The sequence below is a fragment of the Lissotriton vulgaris genome, chromosome 9 (genome assembly GCF_964263255.1).
Source record: "Lissotriton vulgaris chromosome 9, aLisVul1.2, whole genome shotgun sequence".
In the NCBI taxonomy this organism is placed as follows: Eukaryota; Metazoa; Chordata; class Amphibia; order Caudata; family Salamandridae; genus Lissotriton; species Lissotriton vulgaris.
Window position 1 is genome coordinate 337,592,663 of NC_141697.1, and position 25,842 is coordinate 337,618,504.

Genomic DNA, 25,842 nt, shown 5'->3' on the forward strand with positions numbered 1-25,842 from the left:
AAACTTTTCTTTTAACATTATAAATAAGAGCTCAAAATCCCTGCAGTGCAAAGTGTATTTGGCAAACAATGAAGGTGTCACACATGGCATTGGATTTCATGGCATCAATGTCTTACACTATTCCAGTAGGTGTGTATTGTGTGTCATGCTTTTACTGCTCCTCCGGGCACTTGCTTCTGAAATATTTTCATCAGGTACCTGCCGCTCTAACCATGCATTTAGTCATTAAAGCACTGGGTGGTTGCCATGAGTGCTGCTATGTATACAGGCACTGAGCCAGGATTAATGTGAACTAATATAATTAGAAGAAGGCTGAAATGCCAGAAACCGGTCCCCGGTAGCTTGTCTCCTTTCTGGTGAAGAATTGGCTTGGTAGTTTAGTCTGCCCTGTTCCCATGATGCACTGGGCCAGGGACAGACTGATTTGCATATAGCCAGGTTCTGAGCTGGGATGGGGCAGTGAGACAAATAACGGTGATGGATCAAGCCCTGATCTTTGGACTGGGTAAGAGTGGTCTGTTTAACTCAGACACTCTGTTCATCACCACCCCCCTTTTTGTAAATCGTTTTTGGCCACTATAGGTGTGGCAGGGTATACTCAGACATGAGTCCCTTTCTCACTGCTCCATCAGGATTCAAGCAAGCCGGGCCGAAGAAGGCTGAAATGCCAGAAACCGGTCCCCGGTAGCTTGTCTCCTTTCTGGTGAAGAATTGGCTTGGTAGTTTAGTCTGCCCTGTTCCCATGATGCACTGGGCCAGGGACAGACTGATTTGCATATAGCCAGGTTCTGAGCTGGGATGGGGCAGTGAGACAAATAACGGTGATGGATCAAGCCCTGATCTTTGGACTGGGTAAGAGTGGTCTGTTTAACTCAGACACTCTGTTCATCACCACCCCCCTTTTTGTAAATCGTTTTTGGCCACTATAGGTGTGGCAGGGTATACTCAGACATGAGTCCCTTTCTCACTGCTCCATCAGGATTCAAGCAAGCCGGGCCGAAGAAGGCTGAAATGCCAGAAACCGGTCCCCGGTAGCTTGTCTCCTTTCTGGTGAAGAATTGGCTTGGTAGTTTAGTCTGCCCTGTTCCCATGATGCACTGGGCCAGGGACAGACTGATTTGCATATAGCCAGGTTCTGAGCTGGGATGGGGCAGTGAGACAAATAACGGTGATGGATCAAGCCCTGATCTTTGGACTGGGTAAGAGTGGTCTGTTTAACTCAGACACTCTGTTCATCACCACCCCCCTTTTTGTAAATCGTTTTTGGCCACTATAGGTGTGGCAGGGTATACTCAGACATGAGTCCCTTTCTCACTGCTCCATCAGGATTCAAGCAAGCCGGGCCGAAGAAGGCTGAAATGCCAGAAACCGGTCCCCGGTAGCTTGTCTCCTTTCTGGTGAAGAATTGGCTTGGTAGTTTAGTCTGCCCTGTTCCCATGATGCACTGGGCCAGGGACAGACTGATTTGCATATAGCCAGGTTCTGAGCTGGGATGGGGCAGTGAGACAAATAACGGTGATGGATCAAGCCCTGATCTTTGGACTGGGTAAGAGTGGTCTGTTTAACTCAGACACTCTGTTCATCACCACCCCCCTTTTTGTAAATCGTTTTTGGCCACTATAGGTGTGGCAGGGTATACTCAGACATGAGTCCCTTTCTCACTGCTCCATCAGGATTCAAGCAAGCCGGGCCGAAGAAGGCTGAAATGCCAGAAACCGGTCCCCGGTAGCTTGTCTCCTTTCTGGTGAAGAATTGGCTTGGTAGTTTAGTCTGCCCTGTTCCCATGATGCACTGGGCCAGGGACAGACTGATTTGCATATAGCCAGGTTCTGAGCTGGGATGGGGCAGTGAGACAAATAACGGTGATGGATCAAGCCCTGATCTTTGGACTGGGTAAGAGTGGTCTGTTTAACTCAGACACTCTGTTCATCACCACCCCCCTTTTTGTAAATCGTTTTTGGCCACTATAGGTGTGGCAGGGTATACTCAGACATGAGTCCCTTTCTCACTGCTCCATCAGGATTCAAGCAAGCCGGGCCGAAGAAGGCTGAAATGCCAGAAACCGGTCCCCGGTAGCTTGTCTCCTTTCTGGTGAAGAATTGGCTTGGTAGTTTAGTCTGCCCTGTTCCCATGATGCACTGGGCCAGGGACAGACTGATTTGCATATAGCCAGGTTCTGAGCTGGGATGGGGCAGTGAGACAAATAACGGTGATGGATCAAGCCCTGATCTTTGGACTGGGTAAGAGTGGTCTGTTTAACTCAGACACTCTGTTCATCACCACCCCCCTTTTTGTAAATCGTTTTTGGCCACTATAGGTGTGGCAGGGTATACTCAGACATGAGTCCCTTTCTCACTGCTCCATCAGGATTCAAGCAAGCCGGGCCGAAGAAGGCTGAAATGCCAGAAACCGGTCCCCGGTAGCTTGTCTCCTTTCTGGTGAAGAATTGGCTTGGTAGTTTAGTCTGCCCTGTTCCCATGATGCACTGGGCCAGGGACAGACTGATTTGCATATAGCCAGGTTCTGAGCTGGGATGGGGCAGTGAGACAAATAACGGTGATGGATCAAGCCCTGATCTTTGGACTGGGTAAGAGTGGTCTGTTTAACTCAGACACTCTGTTCATCACCACCCCCCTTTTTGTAAATCGTTTTTGGCCACTATAGGTGTGGCAGGGTATACTCAGACATGAGTCCCTTTCTCACTGCTCCATCAGGATTCAAGCAAGCCGGGCCGAAGAAGGCTGAAATGCCAGAAACCGGTCCCCGGTAGCTTGTCTCCTTTCTGGTGAAGAATTGGCTTGGTAGTTTAGTCTGCCCTGTTCCCATGATGCACTGGGCCAGGGACAGACTGATTTGCATATAGCCAGGTTCTGAGCTGGGATGGGGCAGTGAGACAAATAACGGTGATGGATCAAGCCCTGATCTTTGGACTGGGTAAGAGTGGTCTGTTTAACTCAGACACTCTGTTCATCACCACCCCCCTTTTTGTAAATCGTTTTTGGCCACTATAGGTGTGGCAGGGTATACTCAGACATGAGTCCCTTTCTCACTGCTCCATCAGGATTCAAGCAAGCCGGGCCGAAGAAGGCTGAAATGCCAGAAACCGGTCCCCGGTAGCTTGTCTCCTTTCTGGTGAAGAATTGGCTTGGTAGTTTAGTCTGCCCTGTTCCCATGATGCACTGGGCCAGGGACAGACTGATTTGCATATAGCCAGGTTCTGAGCTGGGATGGGGCAGTGAGACAAATAACGGTGATGGATCAAGCCCTGATCTTTGGACTGGGTAAGAGTGGTCTGTTTAACTCAGACACTCTGTTCATCACCACCCCCCTTTTTGTAAATCGTTTTTGGCCACTATAGGTGTGGCAGGGTATACTCAGACATGAGTCCCTTTCTCACTGCTCCATCAGGATTCAAGCAAGCCGGGCCGAAGAAGGCTGAAATGCCAGAAACCGGTCCCCGGTAGCTTGTCTCCTTTCTGGTGAAGAATTGGCTTGGTAGTTTAGTCTGCCCTGTTCCCATGATGCACTGGGCCAGGGACAGACTGATTTGCATATAGCCAGGTTCTGAGCTGGGATGGGGCAGTGAGACAAATAACGGTGATGGATCAAGCCCTGATCTTTGGACTGGGTAAGAGTGGTCTGTTTAACTCAGACACTCTGTTCATCACCACCCCCCTTTTTGTAAATCGTTTTTGGCCACTATAGGTGTGGCAGGGTATACTCAGACATGAGTCCCTTTCTCACTGCTCCATCAGGATTCAAGCAAGCCGGGCCGAAGAAGGCTGAAATGCCAGAAACCGGTCCCCGGTAGCTTGTCTCCTTTCTGGTGAAGAATTGGCTTGGTAGTTTAGTCTGCCCTGTTCCCATGATGCACTGGGCCAGGGACAGACTGATTTGCATATAGCCAGGTTCTGAGCTGGGATGGGGCAGTGAGACAAATAACGGTGATGGATCAAGCCCTGATCTTTGGACTGGGTAAGAGTGGTCTGTTTAACTCAGACACTCTGTTCATCACCACCCCCCTTTTTGTAAATCGTTTTTGGCCACTATAGGTGTGGCAGGGTATACTCAGACATGAGTCCCTTTCTCACTGCTCCATCAGGATTCAAGCAAGCCGGGCCGAAGAAGGCTGAAATGCCAGAAACCGGTCCCCGGTAGCTTGTCTCCTTTCTGGTGAAGAATTGGCTTGGTAGTTTAGTCTGCCCTGTTCCCATGATGCACTGGGCCAGGGACAGACTGATTTGCATATAGCCAGGTTCTGAGCTGGGATGGGGCAGTGAGACAAATAACGGTGATGGATCAAGCCCTGATCTTTGGACTGGGTAAGAGTGGTCTGTTTAACTCAGACACTCTGTTCATCACCACCCCCCTTTTTGTAAATCGTTTTTGGCCACTATAGGTGTGGCAGGGTATACTCAGACATGAGTCCCTTTCTCACTGCTCCATCAGGATTCAAGCAAGCCGGGCCGAAGAAGGCTGAAATGCCAGAAACCGGTCCCCGGTAGCTTGTCTCCTTTCTGGTGAAGAATTGGCTTGGTAGTTTAGTCTGCCCTGTTCCCATGATGCACTGGGCCAGGGACAGACTGATTTGCATATAGCCAGGTTCTGAGCTGGGATGGGGCAGTGAGACAAATAACGGTGATGGATCAAGCCCTGATCTTTGGACTGGGTAAGAGTGGTCTGTTTAACTCAGACACTCTGTTCATCACCACCCCCCTTTTTGTAAATCGTTTTTGGCCACTATAGGTGTGGCAGGGTATACTCAGACATGAGTCCCTTTCTCACTGCTCCATCAGGATTCAAGCAAGCCGGGCCGAAGAAGGCTGAAATGCCAGAAACCGGTCCCCGGTAGCTTGTCTCCTTTCTGGTGAAGAATTGGCTTGGTAGTTTAGTCTGCCCTGTTCCCATGATGCACTGGGCCAGGGACAGACTGATTTGCATATAGCCAGGTTCTGAGCTGGGATGGGGCAGTGAGACAAATAACGGTGATGGATCAAGCCCTGATCTTTGGACTGGGTAAGAGTGGTCTGTTTAACTCAGACACTCTGTTCATCACCACCCCCCTTTTTGTAAATCGTTTTTGGCCACTATAGGTGTGGCAGGGTATACTCAGACATGAGTCCCTTTCTCACTGCTCCATCAGGATTCAAGCAAGCCGGGCCGAAGAAGGCTGAAATGCCAGAAACCGGTCCCCGGTAGCTTGTCTCCTTTCTGGTGAAGAATTGGCTTGGTAGTTTAGTCTGCCCTGTTCCCATGATGCACTGGGCCAGGGACAGACTGATTTGCATATAGCCAGGTTCTGAGCTGGGATGGGGCAGTGAGACAAATAACGGTGATGGATCAAGCCCTGATCTTTGGACTGGGTAAGAGTGGTCTGTTTAACTCAGACACTCTGTTCATCACCACCCCCCTTTTTGTAAATCGTTTTTGGCCACTATAGGTGTGGCAGGGTATACTCAGACATGAGTCCCTTTCTCACTGCTCCATCAGGATTCAAGCAAGCCGGGCCGAAGAAGGCTGAAATGCCAGAAACCGGTCCCCGGTAGCTTGTCTCCTTTCTGGTGAAGAATTGGCTTGGTAGTTTAGTCTGCCCTGTTCCCATGATGCACTGGGCCAGGGACAGACTGATTTGCATATAGCCAGGTTCTGAGCTGGGATGGGGCAGTGAGACAAATAACGGTGATGGATCAAGCCCTGATCTTTGGACTGGGTAAGAGTGGTCTGTTTAACTCAGACACTCTGTTCATCACCACCCCCCTTTTTGTAAATCGTGAGAATATTACAGCACTTACGCGCAATTTTGCACAGTGATCCTAGTTATCCTGTGGCGCGCCACTTCAAGCAGGTGCATGAGAACAACTTAACCTGTTTGCAGTATTTTGTGGTGTCCTCTGTTCCGAAACAGCGTAGAGGAGGAAATAGAGAGGTACTACTCAGGCGATTAGAAACTAAGTTCATTCTCGATTTCGATAGCAAGTGTCCTAATGGACTTAACAACACGGAAGATATGTACACTTGTCTATAAGACTCGAGATCTCTGTTCTTTGGTCTAAATATTGCATGTATCAAAAGCTGAAATGACGATCTGATTATGGCAATTCTGTTTACTATATGTATTTTAAAATTTGCCTTTTATGGATTTTTGGGTTTCTTTTTTTTATATATAGGGATAGTTAGTAACATTTCACCTTGCTTATTTGCACTAATGCCAGGGATGTGTACAATAGTTTATATATAGAGAGGTGGATGATTTTGATACTGAGGATATGTTTCTTGGTCCGATATTATATCTGTAATCTCGTGTTATAATCTATTTGTCTGACTTGGTATTTCAACTTTATCTCTTTTTTGAGATCTTATCCTGCACTATTTTTTGCACATAATAATAATTGCTGCTATGCTCAATTTTGTACATCCTTCAAATCATTTTCATGAATGGAGTAAGTTTTTGCATTTAAGCAGAACGTGTTTTTTATACAAGACATTGTATATGGATTTATCCAGAAATGTTTTTAGTCGATTAAGATTTTATGGTAAATCATGTTTGGAAATATGTCAACAACTTAATAGGGCTCTAAATTCATATAAAAGTGATATGGCATCTGAATAGAATAAATCCCCTTTTTTCGTTTATATATTTGTATAGATAAAAGGAATGATGTCATTCCCATCGGATAGCAATGATAATGTTATGAATTTTGATAAAACTTGAGCCCGTGTTGAATGTGAAATACACACATTTGAAATCATTGTAGATAGCGATTTTAATACTGCATAATAGCATGTGAAATTACCTATCTGCAATAGCGGTTATTTCCTGAGTCTGTTTTCAAGTTCCATGTTAACTTACTGACCACGTGACTAGAGTAGGATGGGGCATATCATTTAAAAATGGCTACAACTGAACCAGTCTCTATGTGATCAAGGGCTCTTGAGCCCGAAACGCGTCATCTGTCGATTTGGATATTTATGGTTGAATAAAGAACATCTTGCCTGATAAAAAGAGGTTTGCTTCTCCTTCTTCGCCGCCGAGGCTTTGGTGGAAGTGGTCGGAGTGATATATATATATATATATATATATATATATATATATATATATACACATACTAGCAGCCCGCCCCAGCGTTGCCCGGGGCAGAAGGGGGCTGGGGGCAGCATTTCAGGCTTGCGGCAGCGTTGCCCGGGGCAGAAGGGGGCTGAGGGCAGCATTTCAGGCTTGCGTGCACCCATGGCTCCCGCCCGTCCCTCGTTGCGCACCCGTGGCTCTTTCACTTACCTTACTCGCTGCTCCTCCTCGCGCCGCTGATTTTACCGCTCCACTGCTCCTCCGCTTCTCGCTGGTCATTACCGCTGATCATTACCGATTGTCCTCCGCTCGCCGCTCCTCCCCGCCTGTCCGCAGCTCCTCCCCGCGATCATGTCCTCCGCTCTTCCTGTTGCTCCTGAACGCCGCTCCTCCCCGCGCTCTCGATGTCATGACGCAGACGTCGCGGCCGGCGCTTCTTTCAGGGGACTACTTTGTTTTTAAAGTTAATTTTTTAAATTTACATTTTTTTTAAATTTTATGTAGCCTATGTCCATCTACACACCCTGACAATTTCAAGGATGTATCGGGTGTGTGGATTGGCGCTGTGGTTCCCGAGTGTACCTGGCTCAAAGGGTTGTGTTCTCTCTTTATAATAGTAGTATAGATATATATATATATATATATATATATATATATATATATATATATATAGCTGCACGTTTCCGTAGTCCCATGAAGGTATCAGAAAAAGATTGGCTGGCACACTGGTATCCGGTTCACAGATTTTATTACACCAAAAGACCCCCTTCACCCCTTACAGACGCGTTTCGCCTTTGCAGGCTTCGTCAGTGTAACGTTAGTGCAAAATTGAAATCGCCATTTAAAGCCGTTGGCCTGCTATGCATGTCATAAACATAAAAGAAGGACATTATCTGTTTAACATTTTGGCGGCCATCTTATAATGTGCAAATTACATTGAAATATCCGGCTGTAACATGGTGACTAATGTGAAAGTGCATTGTGCTCATTAAAAACAGTAACGTTATATTATAAAAACGTATTTTTTCAAAAATTTCATTAACACAGCAAAATTCATGTAATCAGCAATTGAAATATTTACAACAATCGTTTTTTTCAATATGCCTAATGTTAGTTATTCAGCCCTGAAAAAAAAAAAAAAAAAAAAAAATATATATATATATATATATATATATATATATATATATATATATATATATATATATATCACCAAAACGACCCTCTTTCCTGCAAAGAAGTCCAGGGACACAGCGGGGATTCCATGGAAGCCTTTATTCACCAATTACCAGCAAAAGCATGATGCATTTCATCTCTTGTCTTCCTCAGATGCTGCTGATAACCCGCTCTCGCCTGCTCCCTCCTTTAAATATCCGTGGTACTCCCATTGGTGGGAGAACGGCAAACCCTGCTGCCTTCTGGGATTAGAAGTCTAATGCACAACTTCGATTAACATAATACTTTAGTCCAGTGAGTCATGCAGCCAGGTTTAAGATAATACTGCCGTAAGTACTGAAACTTGCCTTTGTGAAGGGGGGGCCCATGTAGTGGCGGGTGAAAACGGAAATAAATGTGTTGAAGGGTCCCCTACGTCCAGCCCCGTAGTCAGAACATACCAGGCCTGAGGCAAGCTGTACTCATGCTTACCTCCCCGTGCAGTCACAGGCTGCATTGCAGTGGCAACTGGTCTGGTCCGTTCCTGAGGCGGTCCTGGCAGTATCAATACCTCGATGTGTGTCCAAATTGCCAGCAAATACCAGGACACTTGATAGACGGGTCCCTGCTCGCGGTCCTGGCAGGAGCGAAAAACATCACCAAAACGACCCTCTTTCCTGCAAAGAAGTCCAGGGACACAGCGAGGATTCCATGGAAGCCTTTATTCACCAATTACCAGCAAAAGCATGATGCATTTCGACTCTCGTCTTCCTCAGATGCTGCTGATAACCCGCTCTCGCCTGCTCCCTCCTTTAAATATCCGTGGCACTCCCATTGGTGGGAGAACGGCAAACCCTGCTGCCTTCTGGGATTAGAAGTCTAATGCACAACTTCGATTCCCATAATACTTTATATATATATACACATACATCTCCGAACAAAGGTTTTGAATCCCCGCCGTTGCACCTCGCACCTTGGGTGCTTCCTGAACACGGTGGTGAGCTGCGTAAACTTCCCAAGCACAGTCCACTGAAAATGTGTCAGCCGACACAAACAGGAGCACACTGCAAGTTCGTGCAGAAATGTATTTATTTCATTAACAGAAAACCCTCCTCCAGCGTTGACAGACGTTTTGACGCTCTGGCGTTGTCAATGTCAATGACTTTGATAAAGTTACACCATTTTAAAGTGAAAAAGTGCGCGTGCAGTTTAAAAACAATGGTAAACATGGAAGAAGGCTAGATCAGATGCAAAATGCAATACTCCCAAGTCGGCGATCTTATCATGTAGTTCAATTTCACTATTAACACCACTTTCAAAGCACTTCACGCCCAGTTTTGGGCACAGCCTTACATTTTCTGAATGAAAACATTTAAAAGATACAATTATATCAATAGTGATACATTACAAAAATCAAAAATGAGTAAAAACCAAGGTAACGATATACTGGGTTCCCTCTCTGTGCCCATTACTCTTAAAGTGCCATAATCAATACAATGACAGTGGTAATAAAGTCGCCATTATTCATCAATATTGTTGTGGGGACTTATAATCTTGTCTCAAATGACATGAAAAGACAAGCGTAAGTGCTAGAACTATAAAGCCCTGAATGGGCTGGATTCAAACACGGAGCAGAAGGAGGCTGTTTTTTAGATATGCATATATAAATATATACAGATGTGATGGCAGCAGTGCAGTCTTAAACTCGAAGGACACCAAATTACATTAGATTCAAATTGCATATATGGACAAAATGCGGGACTTTCATGAATATCAAATAATGTAAAGGAAAATGTCATAAAACAAATCCATTCCATACTAACTAAATGTCACTCTAGGTGGGACCATAGCTCCTCATCATTATTAAAACCATGGGGTGACCCGGCACCTAGTTCAATAATATATCTGGACTCAAGGGTATGCAGTCTCCTCACCCTGTCACTCCCTCTTTCATTCTTGGGTATTTGGTCCAGACAGTAGAATGTTAAAAGATCACGATTACTTAGATGACATTCCTCAAAGTGGGGTGCCAGCGGGTAAGTTTTGGCTTTTTTTGTTATGGCCCGCATGTGTTCCAGCACTCTTTTCTTGGTTGCATTTATAGTGCTACCGATGTATTTTTTTCTGCAAGGGCACTCTAGTCAGTGTACGGTAAGTTCCGAATTGCAATTAAGCAATTTGTTTATACCTTTCATGGTTTTCTCATTTTTACCAGGGATCTCATATGATGTCTTTTTACAACTGTATTTACAGGCCTTGCATTTCATGCAGGGAAAGAACCCCTTGATCGGTTCTTACTGCTTAACTGTGCAATCATAGTGGCTTGAAACCAATAAGTCCCTTATTGCTCTTGACCTTCTGTATATTATCAGTGGCCGTGTTGCAATGTGATCTTTCAAGGTGTTATCAGTTTTGAGAATGTTTTTTACTAAACATTTGTACTATTCTTGCCGACTGCGTTTTGAAGTGTGTAATCATGCGTGCAGGCTCCGGTTGACTAGAGACACTATTCTTCTTGATAGTTTTGAATGCCAGAAGATCTTTTCTGGTTGCTTTTTCAAGTTTCTTAATGGCAGTGTCTAAAGAATTGTCAGAATAGCCTCTTGCCTTAAAGCGTGTACATGCCTCATCCCTAGCTGTAGTGTAATCTTCCTCTGAAGAGCAATTCTGCTTCATGCGCAAAAGCTCCCCATATGGAATGTTGTTAATCATGCTTTTGGGGTGAAAGCTTTTGGCATAAAGCAAAGCCTACCCAGCGGTCGGTTTCCTATAAAGTTGTGTCAGAATCTCTGAATCTTTAATATAAACCTCTAGGTCTAAATAAAAGACCTGTATGTTGCTTATATGGCCGCTAAATACCAGGTTGAGGTTATTCACATTCAAAAATGCTATGAATTCCTCTGCCAAAGTATAGAGACCCTTCCATACGATGAAAAGGTCATCTATGTACCGGGTCCAGAACACCACATTCTCCATCCATTTTTTGGGTGTATCCCTCCAGGCCATGTGCTCCTCCCACCAGCCAACGAAAAGGTTCGCATAGCTGGGGGCGAAGCACGTGCCCATCGCGGTACCCCTCTGCTGTTTATATAGCTGACCAGCGAAAATGAATATATTATTTTCCAAGCAAAAGGTTAACATTTTTAGCAACATTTCTGTATGGTTCTGGAAAATCAAAGGACGCTGATTAAGGAACCACTTTACTACTGCTATCCGTTGACTATGTTATATGCAAGTATATAAACTTGTAATGCCAAGTGTAATAAGCAGCATGTCCGACTCCCATGTCACACCCTCAAGTCATCTTAAAAAATCTTGAGTGTACCCAATGTAAGAACCAAGATTCTTCACCCACGGTGCAAGAAAGAAATCCAAATATCTCGAACAATTCTCAAGTAGACTATTTATGGATGCTACAATTGGTCTACCAGGGGGCCATAGTGGATTTTTATGAACCTTGGGAAGGTGGTAAAACGTGGGTAAGGTAGGGTATTCACACATTAAGAAGTCAAATTCGTCAATGTCCAACATTCCCTCCTCTCTCTATTCTCTGAGGTTCTGATGGAAGGTTTCCACACAGTTGGAGTATTCTTTCCTGGTAGTAGGTAGGTAACAGTCATGATCTTCCAGCTGGTTAAGGGCCTCCTTGATGTATTGTTCCTTCGGAAAGATCAAAATGTTACCCCCTTTGTTGGAAGGTTTTATCACAATAGAATCATCCTGTTTGAGACTGAATTGCTTGCTACTGTTTGGCAGGGATGTTAAAACGTCTCTTTTTGTTTTCTTCAGATTGAAGTTTTTTCAGATCTGTTATCACAGCATCGCTGAACACATCGATGGCATCCAAAGGTGTCTGTGGACACATTCTTGATTTTCTTTTGAGTCCACTTTTCCCACTGGTCTGCTCTATTCCATATATATATATATATATAAGGTCTTCAGGGTTTAGGGGTGGGTAAGGGAATTTCGGTGGTAAGGTTTTTTAAGGTTCAGGGTAGGTCATGGTATTTGGGTGGTAAGAGTATTTTTAGGGTTTAGGGTAGGTAGGATATTTTCGTGGTAAGGGTATTTGTAGGGTTTAAGGTGGATAAGGCTATTTGGCTGGTAAGGGTGTTTTTGGGGTTCCGGCACTTCATTTAATTTAGTCCCCTATGTGGGCCAGGTTCCAGGGGCAATAAAATTTCAAATGTAGGGGCCTGCATGGGCCCCTGCAGCCCTGAGGACCGCCACCTCACCGGGGCTAATTGTTTGAAAAGCGGGGGCCACACTGCCCCCCACAGCCCAGGGGACCACCACCTCCCAGAGGCTACTATACTTAAATGCGGGGGCAATGCCCCCACCACCTTGCCAGGGCTGTTTTCAAGATGGGAGCCATAAATGGCCCTGGAGACTGCCACACCCAAGGGCCGGCTCCAGCAATGCAGTTTGCTATGGGATAGTGGGAGCAGCGCTCCCGCCATCCCATAGCAAACAAGTGTGCTCCACTTTGAACAAGTTCAAAGTGAAGCACACTTTGCTTATTACATCCAAGGAGCTGCCTGTCAGCAGCTACCTCGGTGTAAAAATCAATGCCGGCTACCAAAGGAGGTGGGAGTTTGCCAGGACTGCGGGGCTGCAGACTTTCCCCAGGGTCCCCAATGAGATGGCCATGCCCCAGGGGATGGGGTCTCCGGGGTCCAAAATGGCCTGGGCAGGGGGCCACTCAGCCAATTTCCCTTGAAACAAAATCTAAAAAAAAAGAAATAAAGAAATGTCCTGGCCTGGAGAATAGGGTCCCTGGAGTGGAAATCAGCCTGGGGAGGGGTGCCGAGCGGTACCACTCCCCTTTAAAAAAATATATATTTGGAAAGGCCAGGCCTCTGGGGATGGGGTCCCTGGGGCCGAAATTGGCCTCATGAGGGATGATGCTCAGCCCCCCTCCCTTCAAACAAAACAAAAGAAATGGCAGGGCCCAGGGCCAAAATCAGCCTGGGGAGGGAAGCCATGCACCCCCACTCCTGTTTCATTTAAATAAAAGATAAAATAATGGCTCAGGTCACAGGAGGTGGGGTCCCTGGGGCCCAAAAGGTTCAAAGGAAGGTGGGCAACAGAACCCCAATCCTAAAATGATAAAACAAATCCAAAGCTGGCAACTCGCCGGAGGCCCCACCCCTATCCCCACTACTCCTCAAATGCGCCGCCTGGCGCTCTGTTGGTTGGGGATGAAGTCCCCTTCGCTGCAGGTAATCCTTCGGGGCCAACTAGCCAACCCGTTACCTCCAGTAAGCCCCAAACAGTGCGATTGCTGAAAGGTGGTCGCCGGCAACACCCCTTTCTCCACCACTCTGCAAACGCGCCTCTCGACGCACTGCTGGTGGGAGGATAAGGTCCCCATGCCTCCTGAGGGCCTCAGGACTATTGTGGACTTCAGCCCCAAAGCAGCAGTATGCCAGCAGGCGCGTTTGCAGAGTGGTGGAGAAAGGGGGAGTGGCCTTTGAACACCTCTCAGCAATCCAGCTGCGTGGGGCTTACTGAAGGTAACAGGGGGGATTAATGGCCCCCAAAGACCCTCAAGAGCCAAGGGGACTTCATCCCCCAAATAGTAGTGTGCCAGGAGGCGTGTTTGCAGAGTGGAGGAGAAAGAGGGCCTGGCCAACGACAACCCCTCCGCAAACCCACTGTGTGCGACTTGCCAGAGGTAACAGAAGGGGTAGTTGGCCCCCAAGGACCCTCAATAGCCAGGGAGACTTCATTCCCCTACTAGCAGTGCACCAGCAGGTGCGTTTTCAGAGTGGTGAAGAAAGACGGCATGGCCTGCTATCAGATCTCAGCCAGCCTGCTGTATGGGACTTACTGGAGGTAATAGGAGGGGTAGTTGGCCCCCAAGGACGTCCTTGGTGGCCAACTAACCCTCTTGTTACCGCCAGTAAGTCCCACGCAGCAGGATTGCTGAAAAGTTGTCAGACACCACATCCCCTATTTCCACCACTCTGCAAACGTGTCTCCCAGCATACTACTAGTTGGGGGATGAAGTCCCTATCAGTCATAGGGTGAAGCATAAATTATGCAAAAAAGAAGCAGAGAACTCTGAGTAGTTCTCACGTTTAAGTGGAAAGCAGGTCCTGTATATAGCACCCTCAACATCAGCGACATTCTAGATCTGTTTTCCTCAAATTTCTGCATTTCTATCAAAGTCTTTAAGCATAGGATTAGCACAGAGCCATCTATATCGACACAGAAAGGGACAAAGTCTTTAGCCATTTCTATGGCCAAGTCTTTAAGCACAGGACTAGCACAGTGCTTTCCATACCGAGCTGTAAAATGGCAAAAGCCTTTTACCACTACCCCTCCGTGGCCTCACCTAGCCTCGCCATGCATTGCTAACTACCCCACATATTACATTACTCATGACATCTTCTATGGTGTCATTAATAATATCACTGCAACATTTGCAGTGAAATTATTGATGAGAAAACTGTGCATGGCTGGGGTGCGAGTTATAGTTACTTGAGTGAGATAACTATAACTGCTGAATTTCTATGTTTTGTGTGTGAAAAATCTGAACCTAACTATAACGTCATTGTTACCTTTGCTTTTTTTGGGAATTTCTAAGGTTTTTTTATTTCTATTTCCTAACTATAATGTTCTTGTAACCTTTGTTTCTTTCAGTGAATTTCTATGTTTATTTAATGCTATTTCCTAACTATAACGTGCCTGTAGCCTTTGTGTTTGATATATATATATATATATATATATATATATATATATATATATATATATATATATATATAACGGGAACCGTCATTCCAAATCTTCCTCCCACGGAAAGAAAACAACGCAGAGTAAGCTCAGAATTTGTGCAAATCTCAGTGCTTTATTGTGCAATCTAGCAGCCAGCCGTCCGCCATGACGCGTTTCGCCTCTAAGCCGAGGCTTGATCACATGACGTGTCAATGAAACAGAAGAGGGTATTTATGTAAAAAAAATGCGCGAAAGGCTAAGCCTCCATGGTCTTAAAGTGAACATAGCATTATTGTACATTCATGTATCTGGAAGTTCAATCAGAACATATAGAGGAGATGGTGTCCTTTTCATTAGGTCATATCAGGGCTAAAAATAAATATATTTCATATCATATATACATATATACATTTCAAATATTTACAAATAAATATAAACATCAAAAATATAATATTATATACATCAATACATCTAATATTATATATGTATACCCTGTAATGCAATATCTTATTTTCTGATGTTACTAAAAATAGAAACACTTTGGCCTTCCGATACAGTGCAAATCAATACTAATGTTGACTTTGTCATTTCATAAGGCTCCAGTGAGCCCATAACCTGCCAGGAAGCTATCATCCATTCTCCATACTTCTGTTATCTACCCTCTCTGGACGCTGTAAAATCAGTCCTACAATGAGTGAAAAAAAGTGCTTGTGCAAAAGAATTGTGCATAATTTTGTTTTACAGTATGTAGGAAGTTTTAGTCCAGAAATGTCATAATCAATATGAAACGGATCTTACTCTTATTTGGTTGTGGTGTGTTTCATGTGCCTGCTTCTGAGTGGATCTAGAGGTATCTGTATGCTGTGAGCAAATGAAGACTATATTAGAATAAAATTGAGTTCTGGCGGCTAATGAAGATGTTAAAACCTGTTATCAATCCTGTTTCAGACATGTGTGTAGATCCTCACGATCATTGAGTCCCCCGGGGCTCTTACAATTGAGCTCCAAAATATACCTCGTCTCTAAGAGGCGCAATTTCCTCTCTCTGTCCCCTCCCCGTTTTAACGGTAGTACGGTGTCAATTAAGAAGTATTGGAGCATAGCGGGGTCACTATTGTGTAGGGACTCAAAATGTTGCGCTACCGGATATATATATATATATATATATATATATATATATATATATATATATATATATATGCGTGGTACAAACATTTGTGGCAAAGGCAATGCGCGATAAAGGCAATACGTGGCAATGGACGCTTGGTAAAGGCATGCCTTTTAAATGACATTCGGTGTAATGTCATACAGCCCTCCAACAGAGGTGAGGTCTAGAACAAGATGTCTTGGGATATGACCAACAGGAAGACTCTGAAGTAGAAAAAGGAAGATCTCCTTCATAAAAAAGTGGCAAATGAATGCATGGAACCACCTTCCAATCAAAATGGGAAGGGAAGGCAAACCATTTAAAGAATTCAAAAGGTTGTGGGACAAATACAGATGAGTTTACAGTGCAAGTGTAACTGTCCACCTGGAGACTAAATAGAGTTTGTTCTGTTGCCATAGGAAAGGAATTATGAAAGCCAGAATCATTTGTAAATCTTTATCTGCCATCACTATCGATATGTAGAGGTGTGCTCCTAAATGGACCACCAGGTCCCTGTGGCCAGCTTGCTCAGGCTCTTCCTGATGCCATTGCTAGTTGTGCAATTAATAAGCCAAACACAACCGTACTGGGCAATTTTAATGTTCATCTGGAAGACCCCAAATGATCCCAGTCCTCTGGGTAAGTACATGATCTCTCCGCCATTCAATTACGACAAACAATGTCCGGCCCGCATAAGAAAAAGGGAATTTGATTGACCTTATTTTCAGTAATGACGCACACCTGAAAGTTCTGGCTCCACTACCCGTGTTGTGGTCAGACCATTGTATGATGCACATGGTGCTCCATCTCGCCCCTCAGGCCAGTCACTCTGATAGATCGCAGTGGAACAAAATCGAATAGCGAGAAATGGAAGCCTGCCTTTGGCGATTCCGTACCAGATTTGGGTAAGGACCGTTATTAACTAAACAGTTAAACACAAGAGAGATGCCACAGGTCTTTGTCTTCTTCAAATCTCATGCTGAACCCTTGTAGTATTCTGCATGCATAGATAGAACCAAGAGGTTACTATAGTTGAGAGGAAAAAGGCACAGGAGATAGATAGATGTAGATATAGTTCCAAAAGTCAGAATTCATTGAAAAAGTACCCATCAGCCCACTCAATAGTGGAACTTCGTCATCTGGGATTTCGTATTTGGAATGTGGTGTCCAAGACAGCCCTTCCTCAGAGAGATCTTGAGGCTAGCTGTGGACCCACAGGTTGAACCTTCAACCATAGAGGATGACTGAGTTTAAGGCTGATAGTACTTAGTTGCAGTGCTCAAGAAAATTGTGAAAACAAAAAGATAGGAGGAAAGGTGATCCAAGTGATTAAAAATACCTATCTTGATGGCGATAAGAAAACTTTATTGGGTTTGCCCATCAAGTTGGTATTGTTGGTCCTCCTCGGCTTAGTACAGCACGAGGTAACGACGGAGAGTGCGTGGCCTCCTTTATCCTGAGCCGTTGCCAGGTGAGGTGAGGCTCTAAATCCCAAAAATTAGGGAGATGGTATATAATTTTTAAGAATGCTTGTAGTCTATCACAGCACAAGTAAGTGTTGCAGTAGTGAGTGCTAGGTCCTGACGAAAGCCGACAGAGGCTGAAACATGTTGACCACTGAACATCTTTGGTAAATAGCATATATTTTTTCGCTATTATCACTCTGCTTTTAACAATACCAACTTGATGGGCAAACCCAATAAAGTTTTCTTATCGCCATCAAGATAGGTATTTTTAATCACTTGGATCACCTTTCCTCCTATCTTTTTGTTTTCACAATTTTCTTGAGCACTGCAACTAAGTACTATCAGCCTTAAACTCAGTCATCCTCTATGGTTGAAGGTTCAACCTGTGGGTCCACAGCTAGCCTCAAGATCTCTCTGAGGAAGGGCTGTCTTGGACACCACATTCCAAATACGAAATCCCAGATGACGAAGTTCCACTATTGAGTGGGCTGATGGGTACTTTTTCAATGGGTTCTGACTTTTGGAACTATATCTACATCTATCTATCTCCTGTGCCTTTTTCCTCTCAACTATAGTAACCTCTTGGTTCTATCTATGCATGCAGAATACTACAAGGGTTCAGCATGAGATTTGAAGAAGACAAAGACCTGTGGCATCTCTCTTGTGTTTAACTGTATAGTTGGGGGACAAGATACCATTTGGTCTATAAACTACTCCTCCCCTTGGGTCCCCCCCTTATCCTTCTTTGTTTTTGTACCGTTATTAACTAATACAAAGGTCACCCAATTGGTTAAACGATCTCTGGACCAAGTTATTACTGTCAAGACACTTAACTAATGTGCCAAGGGAAAATCTGATCTGTGGCACACCCCCTACCTTTTGGCACTTAGGAAAGAATGCAAAAGATGTGAGAGTAAGTGGAGGAAATCTTACGACGAGCTAGGTAAATGTAAGTATTATGAGGCACTAGGAAATACCATACCAAAATTAAAATGGCCCAAGCTGCCTTCTATAAATTACAAATCAATAGTGCTTCTACCTCCCCTCGTGAAATGTTCCAGATTGGTAAATCACTGATGGAGCCAAAATTGGACAGTCCCACGCCTGAGCAGATTGTAGCTCGTTGTAGCAAATTTACAAGTTTCTTTTAAAAAAAAAACACTGACATTTACTCCACCTTTTAAGACATTGATAGTGAAATATAATCAAATGAAAAGAATAGCAAACAAGAACAGGGAAAAACTTGTTTCTCTGACTTCCCTAAAATCACCCCGGATAGCTTTGAAGTACTATCTAACAAAGTCAAATCAGGATCCCCGCTTCATCTGGACTCACCTCACATTCTTTCTCAAGCGGCAGAGCATATCTTCCGGGTCCTGCTGGAAACATGCAGTGCTAAAAGACCTATTAAGAAAACCGGACTTGGACCCTCTCTGCCTATGGAACTATAGACCCATCTTGTCGCTCCCTGGGATGAGCAAGGTACTAGAGAAGCATGCTAACCAGCGTCCATCTGGGTTCATAAAAGCAACTAATGTTCTGCACCAAACCCAGATGGCGTTTCGAACAAGGGATAGCACAGAAACCGCTGTCTTGGTGGTAGTGGAGAAACTGAAGATGCTGTTAGATCAAGGATGTATGGCTGCCATCCTACTCCTAGATCTAAGCGCACAGTTTGAAACTGTAAACCATGAAATTATCATTGAAAGAATGAATATTGCAGAAGTTACAGGAACCGCCTTTAAATGGCTCAACTCATTCCTTAAGGACAGGATCTTTCAGGTATTCGACAAATCCTTTTTTTTAACACCTTCTCCTTGAAGTTTGGAGCGCTGCAGGGCTCTTCGTTGAGCCCTATGCTCTCTGTGCATGCGCCCACTCGCAGAAATTGGGTTGTCTTTCGGGATATCAATAGTGTCATATGCTGACAACACACAATTGGTGTTTTCTCTTGTCCCCGAACACAGTACTCAACCCTCATCTCTGGGGCCTTGAAAGGAGAAGGTAGCAAGCTGGAGGGCCAGTGCCTGCCTTCAGCTAAACGGGGTTAAAACAAAACTTAAGGTACTAAGTAATAAGCCCAACTTCCACCTGATAGGTGCGCCGGATTTCTTAGGCAAATCCCGCACCCCAAGACAAATATAAAAAGTCTGGGGTATGGTTGGATCAATCCTGTCAATGGATGTTCAGGCAAGGAAACTATCGGCCAGCTGCTATAGCCCTTTTTAGAATACTATGGAAAATTCTACACTTGCTCCCCCTTTTTTCCAGAAGGCTTGTGGTTCAGGCATTAATTCTTTCTCGTCTGTACTATGGGAACTTGCTCTATTTCAGAGCACCCAAATCGGTACCTGAGAGACTTCAAGTAGTGCAGAACATGGCAGGACGCCTTCTGCTCAATATCCCAGGACAGCAATCAGCTCATCAGACCTTGGTCTCTCTCCAGTGGCTCCCGGTACGACAGAGGAGGAAATTTAAAGCACTACATGTACAGCACACAGGGCACTTCAAGCAAAAGCTCCCCCTCTAATTAATACCTCTGATTTCACCTTACACCTTGGCAGAATCCTTTCACCAACTAAGGCTCGATTCAGGCCCACTTCAGAGAGTGAGACGTGGATGACGCTCCTTTACCTACAATGTAGCCATCTGTGAAATCCTCTCCACCATTCAGTACGGCTCATTAATAATGAATTGGTATTCAGGAAACACCTCAAAACATGGCTGTTTGTCCTTTAATTCTATAGTGCTGCCTTGTTGTTATGCAATATTTGTGCAGCAGATGTTAGCCCTGGGATGCCCCAGGGTGGCTATGTGCTTTTCAAATGCGTATAAAATAGAATAGTGTATTAAAATGACTCTACTCATGCATGTAGCAACTGGAAGTTAGCAGACTTTGGTAAGCCAGCAACCCGGGAAGATGTGACCTTTCACCGGGGCATACTTGTGGCTCCATTCCCAAATGGGGGATTGCTCACTTATGGCTGGATGAAGCGTCTCTCATAGCTCTTATGAACTTACAAACAAGGACATTTCATATAACATGAGGACCTTAACGCAACCTCTTCTGGGGTACCATGCTATGTTCTACATCTAGAATAAAAACAAACATGCCTTACCGCCTGCTTATTGTAGTAGCACCCCAAGGGTAACTAGGGGCCCGATGTAGATAAATTCATTTTACCACTTCCTAAATACCGAATCATACTGATTCGGTATTTAAGAAGTTGTAAAATGGAGGGGGGGGGGGGGATGTAGGTATTTCAGATTCGGTATACCGAATCGTTAAGATTCGGTATTTACCGATTCTGTAAATACCGAATCGGTAAAGCCCATTGATTCCTATGGGCATTGAAGCCCATAGGAATCAATGATCATTACTGAATTGGTATTTACCAATTCGGTAAATACCGATTTTTGCAAGGGTGCAGGGGGTGTCACTTTGACACCCTCTAGCACCCTGAATTCAGGCACGTGTGACATGTGGCACACAGGCATGCCCAGACATGTCTGTCACATGGCACAGGTGTGCATGCACACATGTGCATGCACACCTGGATTCGGTATTTTACCACCCAATTGGATTGGGTGGAAAAATACCGATTCTGTAAGGCCTGTGGGACTCAGAAGAGTCCCACCTACATCTCCAATTTACCGAATCGGTAAAAATACCGATTCGGTATTTTACCGATTCGGTAAATTTACCGAATCGGTAAAATAGCGCCCCTACATCAGGAATGACCATTTACCGGTCGGTAGCGGCCGAAATCGGCCGTTACCGGTCGGTAAATGGACACCTACATCGGGCCCTATGTCCTTAGCAGGCTTCTATGACCAAGTTTATAATCCAACTACCATCCAGGTTTATTCAGAAACATCTATATATTAAGTTATGCTCCTTCTAGGGGAACACAATGTTGATATGTACAAGGTACTCACAGAAAGGTTTTTTAAATGTTTGTGATTGTGACATCTGGTGAAAAGCTTGAATCCCATCAACGCTAGCTTAGCCTTCCATCCACCAACATTGGTAAATTAAGTACTGTTAAATTGGAAAAAGTAACACCTGCTTAGAAACAGCAGAGGTGTGGTATGAAGCAATATGTAAAAACAGATCATTCCTAATCATAGGGTTGTACTCGAAGTCCAAAATCCCCCATTTTTGCACTGCAAATCTAATATTACCAAAGCCAGATAGGTTGGCTTTTCATAGTATGAATCTTGAGGGTATTCATTAGGAAGATACATTTGTATTAAATTGTATCACTGAGTAGCATACTTGCTTGAGCGGTATTACTGTTAGCAAATGTGAGTACCAGAGGTGGTAATTAGCTGGCATTCCTGCAAAATGTGCTGCTCAATGCATTGAGGCAAATTTTTAAATGTCTTACACCCATGTTCACATTTTGTATACTTAATACAAATATCAACACATAAACAGGCTTTTAGAACTCTGTTAATGTCAAATATTAAATCTGATCACGTGAACTTGAAAGTACCTCTGTTTTACTCCGTAACCAAAACAGAATTACAGCAAATGGCCAGGAAAAACAACCAACAAAAACTCCAAACGTAGTTTAAGAGCAAAAACCTGGATAGGTGTCAACTAATACGTTCACCCACCAAGATTCACCCTGAACACTACCCTCACCCTCTGAGAACACATCAGCAAGAAAACCAAAACAGCCTGGCACCAGATTGCTCTGCTAAAGACAGTGAAACTTGTTCCTCCCAGAAAGTCATTCAACCTCTCATACTCTCACAACACGATGGCAGCAATGGTTGCTCTAAGGTTTGGATACTCACAAAATTTCCTCGGGCTGCAAAGTTTGGTCTTTGGTTTGACCGAGGGCCACACTGATGCCAGCGGGGGGTGAGTGTAAAGTTGGTGTAGGGGAAAGGAAGCATGTATATCTACTGGCTGAACTCAATTGTGCAATGTGAACCAAAAAACCTGGGATGAATCCCGGCTTTTCCTCTTGAACAAATTGTGTGACCCTGGGCAATTGGTGTATTTCAATATCACTCCTTAAGCTTTATTGTCACATATAAAAGGACCTCCAAATACATGACTTCAGGAGGCGTGCTGTATAAAACCATCTCCCATGCTTGGATGTCATAACTAATGGCATTGTTGTCGGGGAGATGTGGGGGGGGGATGAACGTTTCCATATTCATGTTTGACTACCATCACTTTAAAAAAATACTTCTGAATGCACTGCTATCATTTGATGTACTAAGGAGAAATGGTTCTACAGGTCAATGAAATGACCTTTTTGAATTTCGAAAAGACTATTGTATTTTCATATGCTTGCTGTCTTTAAAAATAAAGGTGTTCCTAAAGTGAAGGGCCGAGTTCCTCCTTTCTTTTGTTTAACTGCAATTAACCTTTAAACAAGTACTTGCTGTATATTTTGTTTTTTTAATGTTAGTGGTGAGTGAGTAAACAGCAGCCCAGTGATGCTGCTGCTCAGGGGGCCGCATGTAAAGGTCAGGAGGGCCGCATGCGGCCCCCGGGCCATACTTTGAGTATCACTGCTCTAAGGCCTCCTATACTCCATATAAGCCCCCTTAAAGTCATCCAATATGTCACCCTTCACGTAAGCAAGGACCTGTAGTAATATGTCTACATCACTCACTCCATGATGGAACTCCACAGGCTCCTCTTGCCAGCCAGCACTACCTTCAAAACCAGCTGCATCATAGCATCTAAAAATACATCCGGGCTGGCACATCCACCTACTTGGCCGACAAGCACGCTATCTCCAGTGGCTTTCGGCAAACCAGGAGCCAGGACGCCATCAGACTGGAGAAAGAAAAAAAATGTGCAACAAAGGGGGAAAAAAGGCAACAAATCATCTCCATCTATGCGTCCAGGATCTGGAATGCCTTTCAAGCATCCATTAGGACAACCAAATACTGTTCAATTAGGAAAGAGAAGATGCTGCACATCTTTGAAGAACGTTACCTCATGATGCAATCTACTTTCACTCCCAGAACCCAAATATCCCTCCAATCACCTATCGGTTATATCTTTACCTTTATCCCTGTTCATCTTTCCTGTGCCTTTCAGAAATGTTTGCACAAAGTGATTAGTTAACCCCTTGCATGCGGCCGCGATTCTGCGCCTGTGCGGCAAAATCGCATGTGGGCGGGTTTATGACGGCCCCAGCCGTCATCAGCACACGAGAGCTGTAGTGCATGACGGACGGGGGGCCATCATCAGCATGCAAGGGGTTAAAGAGGAAGCATGACATGTAAATAAAACAATGTGAGAAGTGAAAGAAGGAAAACTCACCAGTGAGTGAGGCGGTGTAAACAGTGAGCTAGAGAGGGTGACTAGTAAATAAGGCATAGTAACCATTGAACACGTAACAATAGTCACATGAAGAATGCAACTGGATCTGGGATTGATCAGGGTGGCCGGTGAGTGGGGCTGCATGACCATCGAATAAGAAATGGCTCAATGCATGAGACAGAGTGATTGAGAGTTGGGCAAAGCATCAATACCTCAGCCGGTGCTGCAATGGGTGAGTTTTCCCAGTGAGGAACAAGTATGATTTTCACCCAAATATCTAAACGCAATAGATATATCTGTACAGTTTTTTAATCTGACAGCGTGTTCATGGTAGCTGATGTCACGTACGTTGACCAGATTATGGAAAACCCCTCAAAGATAACACCAAAATGGAAAACACTGTGGTTAATTCAGTCCGCCTGATCGTCATTGGTGCATATCATAGAACAGAGGCTCTTTTTTTCCCACCTACTTCTTTTGTGTATGATTGTTTCGTTTGTGAGAAAGTGGAGTTTTTGGTGAGATTGGCTGATTTGAGGTAGCATTTGTCTCCATTGGGGGTACAGGTATGAATTAACCGAATGTACACATATGTCTTCCCATGTATTTTATTTGTAAATACATCTTGCACAAAGTTAAAAATGAAATGTTTACTATAAACTTGATTGTACCTTTGCCCATTGAGATCTCTGAATAGAAATGTAGATATCTTTATAAATTGAGATTCTAAAAAAAAGAAGCATTCTTAAAAGTTATAAAATGATGAACATGAACAAAAAGGAAAAAATATATTAATTGTTGAGCCCTCTATAGGCTACTAGAAAATGACATGGGTCTGACAAGAGTATTCACATATGTGATTTTGTTTTCCTCTCCCTCTGACTCTTGGACCTAGGAGTATCCATAGGGGGTACCTTTTTGCGATATTCATGGTAGCTGATGTAACACTAGAGTGCCCAGATGACTCCATGTCACCAGGACAAAACTTTTCCAGTTTGGGGTTTCAATTTACCATATCATTGCATTCTGGAAGTTGTAGCTTAAGTTCCTTTTTGTTGTCCCAACATACGTGATGATAAATGGTATGTGCTGCTAAGAAGTGTTATAATTTGTTGTATGTACATATTTCTGATACCATTGTGACCCGGGTGCACCATATCTGTGTGGTATTGAAATCTAAGAATTGCTAGGGTGGGTTGAGTGGTGGACAACATGTTACACCACATAAGGGTGCTGGGGGGTGCACATTGGGATCTTTCCCAAGTGCGAATATTACTAATGTCAAGTTCAAGTTCAAGTTCAATCTTTATTTCGTTGCATTGCAACATAAAAGATAACAATAAAATACAAAACAGATAATACTCAAAACAATAATCAAAACGACATTTCATTATAATTGAGCACCCTGTTATAAAATCTACATTTCATCATATTTGGACACAATATTTGTAGTTGGAATTTGTCACAGAAGTTAAATAAATATTTAAAATATTTAAAAATCAAATTAAAAAAAACATTATATTGGTTTATAACAGCCAGGAATTTAAGATGTCACACTAGCTAAACATGATTCGTGGTTTGAACAAGTCCAGAATAAGCATTTTTTTAAAAGAAAGAGTTACTTTCCATCTAATAAAATTTACGGCCAATAAAAATTTGCTGATTCCGAACACAATTACTTGACTGGTGTCCGTACTTAAGATCCTGCCAGCTTCCTTATGGGAAGTAGAGCCAATATTGTGGCACAAGGGAACTATCCATTTTTTCCTTGCCTTACCATAGCTAGGGCAGAAAAACAATATGTGTAAAACCTCCTCCCTTTGATTGTTGGTGCACAAAGTGCAATAATCATTATCTGTCTTCCCCCATCTTTTCTCAGTTGCCTTTGTCCTCAGGGTTCCATATCTGAATTTTAAAAACAATGATTTGGCCAATGGTGGCTGGATTTCATCGAGAAATTGTTCAAAAGATGCCTCAATTTTTACCATAAGAA